Source organism: Anoplopoma fimbria, unplaced genomic scaffold, assembly GCF_027596085.1.
Source record: "Anoplopoma fimbria isolate UVic2021 breed Golden Eagle Sablefish unplaced genomic scaffold, Afim_UVic_2022 Un_contig_13106_pilon_pilon, whole genome shotgun sequence".
NCBI lineage: Eukaryota > Metazoa > Chordata > Actinopteri > Perciformes > Anoplopomatidae > Anoplopoma > Anoplopoma fimbria.
Genome location: NW_026553530.1, coordinates 1 through 3814, shown reverse-complemented (window position 1 = coordinate 3814; position 3814 = coordinate 1). Strand labels below are relative to the sequence as shown.

General features: G+C 39.4%; 1 pseudogene; it reads right to left on the bottom strand.

The window, feature by feature from the left end:
* Positions 1 to 493: 493 nt before the first annotated feature.
* LOC129116579 (trypsin-1-like) lies at positions 494 to 1844 on the bottom strand (annotated as a pseudogene).
* Positions 1845 to 3814: the final 1970 nt, after the last annotated feature.

Sequence of the window (3814 nt, the reverse complement as noted above, 5' to 3'; positions counted from 1 at the left end):
ACTTAAAACTACAGGTTTTTCATTCAGAGTTCTGTTCAAACTAATCTTTTAAACCAATTTTACACTAGAGGAAGTATTACAAGCATTTAGGTGTATTTAAATATATCTTAAATATATTTCAAACAGGATTCACTTTTTTTGTAATTAATGTAACACAATATCAATGATATTTCCTGTTTGTTTTGTGTTAGACTTACTGCACTGGACAAATGTTTATATGTGTCAATGAATATAATGTTCATCTAAACTATTGCATGCAACACATTAAAAAGCAGAGCAAGTTTGTGAATTCAACATTTTTGTTAAAATACAAATAGATAGTTAAATATTAGATAGACATTAAGAACTAATTGCCTTGTTTATACTATCCTGAAAGCGTTGTGAATGTATTAGGATAATATTTCATAATATTTTCATAATGAAGGATACCATGGGCAGAAATTGAGAGAAACGTCATTTAAAAGTCAAGCTGTAAAGACTTTATTGACTCAGATGGAAAATGACTGCACATTGTTCAAAACGCAACAACAATATTGAAGTTACAATAATGGAAGAAAGGCAGAAGAGTTGGATGGTGGTCGCATGATCAGACTTAATAGCTGGCCATGGTGCTCTCCAGCCAGCTGTTGAAGAGGCAGACCTGTGGATGGAGACAGAGTGAGGTTTTGTTAGCATGGACAGCCAGTAGCAAATATGTTTAACTTTAACTGGGCATTGGAATTTAGATTTCATAGAGATATTTTCGGTTTACCTTGGCGTAGACACCGGGGTGGTCTCTCTCAGCACATCCGCCCAGCCCCAGGACACAACACCCTGCAGCTCACCGTTACCAGCAGGTCACCGGAGTCACCCTGAAAAAGACAGTGTATATGTGAAGGGAATTCCAAATAATCTAGATTTGCAACTGAGATGTACCGGTCTAGGACAAGGACTCCTGCAGAGTTCCTCCTGTAACATACCTGGCAAGAGTCCTTGCCTCCCTCCAGGTATCCAGCGCAGAACATGGCATCAGTGATCATGCCGGGGTAGGAGTTTTCACAGTCTCTCTCGGACAGGATGGGGATGTTCAGGCACTGAAGCTTGTTTCCGTCAGCGGCTACAACGTGTAAAAGAAAGTATTGTTGGTTTAGAACAAATGTAGCCCAGGAACGTTCTGTAACTCCAAGCTAGCTTTAATGCAGATGTTACTTACTGGAGCTCTGGGTGGAACCCCATCCAGAGACTTTGCACATGGTTCCAGCGGGGGCACAGCTGCTGGGCAGAGCCACAGGCTTCACGTACTGGTTGAGGGTGGCGGGCGTGCTCAGCTTGATCAGCATGATGTCATTGTTGATGTTGTAGGAGCTGTAGTTGGGGTGGCGGATGACACGGGAGGAGCGGATGAACTGCTCGTTTCCCTCGTTGACCCTGATGTTGTGCTCTCCAAGACGCACCTCCACACGGCTGGAGAAGGGAAGAGAGGTTTAGTGGCGGCTGAGTTTCACGATGCCTGTTAAAAGCAGATTGATTATTGTCATCATAATTTGACATTAGACATACGATTTGTAGCAGTGAGCAGCAGACACAACCCAGTCCTCGTTGACCAGAGAGCCGCCACAGAAGTGGTAGCCGGAGTTCAGAGACACCTGATGGGCCTGAGAATGAGGAGTGCACTCGTACCCTCCGACAATCTTGTCCTCCTCCGTGGCAACTGAAAACACACAGGAGGCCAAACAGTCAGCAACCAAGTGATGCTTTTTGTTCAACTTAGTTATTAGAACACAAGCAGAAAGACAAGCTTACAAGCAGCTCCGATGAGCAGAATGAAGACCAGAGACATCATGGTTGCTGTGTGATGAGAGACTTCCACTGGAGTCCTGGTTTATATAGATCGGTTGTTCTCCTGTTTTCATGTTAAACACACCCACAAGGTTAGTTTTGACCAATCAGGTCCAACCTGGAAAAATGATTATCGATTTTGGAAATGCAAATATTTGGTTATCTATAGGGCGGCTGTGGCGTAGTGGAGAGCAAGGTAGTTCTCCAATCAGAGGGTTTTCGACCAATCGATGTGTCCTTGGGCAAGACACTTAACCCCAACCTCCCGAAAAATTGCCATCGGTGTGGACTGGATGTTGCATGAATGTTAATTAGAGTCTGATGGTGGCATCTATAGCCTGTCATCAGTGTGTGAATGGGTGAATGATATGTAATATACTACTGATTGTAAGTCGCTTTGGATAAAAGCGTCTGCTAAATCACTGTAATGTAATCTATAGGATACAAAGTATTTGTATACTGCATTGCTGGATATGAGTTATGAGTACATCTTTTAAGAAGCATGTTCAATGAAGTTGTAAAGGAGGCACATTGGGGAAACATATAATTGCATTTTAAAATCGCTAGAGCAAATGTGTGCTTTCAAAGCATTATTCATATGACAAGGATTGTTTGATGTCTTTGTGCAAAATGCATGAGTGTCCCTTAAATTAGTATTTAGTAAAACTACACATGATGCATGTTTTCTAGACTAAACATACCCTGTGACATTGTTTGCAGATCACATATGTGGAATTCCATATGAGTCCAGCACAGGATGTTTTATGTAATCGTTAACCTTGCCATGGATGCATTTGTGCTGTGAAGACATGGTTGCAGCTCTGCAGATGGCATGGTTCACAGCCACAGTTGTTGAATGTGGCTTTCACAGGAAAACCAGCCCACGTGTCTTTAGATAGAACGCCTCAAACAAAGATGATTAATGGAAGTGAAAATCACTTAAAAACACAATTACTATATAAAATCAGTGAATAAACTTAAAAGGGATTGCATTTTTAGGTTTCAGTGTCATTGTCTTTAAAGTAATCTGATGTTATTATATCATTGTTGTAGTGAAAATGGATAGTATAGAATTAGGATCAATATAAAGAATAACTGACTACGTAATAACTGACTACAATGAGATTTCATTGTATTTTAAAGTGTGCTATATAAATGAAATGCATTATTATTAAATCCATTAATCAAAAACTCACACAGTCATTTACCGTGATATCTGGGGTAAAATTCAGTGCGGATCTGCTATTGGTGAAGTTTGAGTCAACCTTGTAAATTTGGATGTTTAGATGTTGTAGTGGAGGAGCAGCTATGAATTATATGCATGAATCACATGCATATCTGTGGAAGATTAACCAGAACAGGTGCAGCCTGAAGATTCAGAACCCATTCAGTTTTCCACACAGTGTTTCAATGGATTTAAAATCCGCTGTATGCAGTATATATAATCTTAGTCAACGGTGGCATTTGTTACAGGATTTTCCTGCTCTTTTATAGATGTTCTTAAATGACACTGTTACGTCGTATTATTATATTATATTATCATAATAGTCGTTAATGTTGACTGACAAATGTCTCAAAGCAATAAATGTCAAATGTCAAACAATTAGAAAAAGCAATGAATGGAAATGTTGATTTCCAGTGCAGTAATTATTCTGAGTTAACATTAAAATGTATGTCTGTGAGTTGATTAAAGTCATTATTAAATATTCACCTTTTTATGTGCCAGTAACCTTGTTAGGCTTGTTGTAAGTAAGGTTTCATGTGCTCTTGATTATATCTTGTTTTGAATGCTTTAGTTCTGAACAGTGAGTTTTGTACAGGTTGTAATCAGTTTTCTGACTTCGATTCGGCCCCAGAAGTGGTGCCGGGTCGAGCTTCTCTCACAAACTCATTGATGGGCTCTGGACTTCAAAAATAAAACTATTTCAAAATGTATGTGTCTTTCTCTCAATTTATTTCAGTACATTTCAGTTCAGCAACTTTAATGTACAACTTA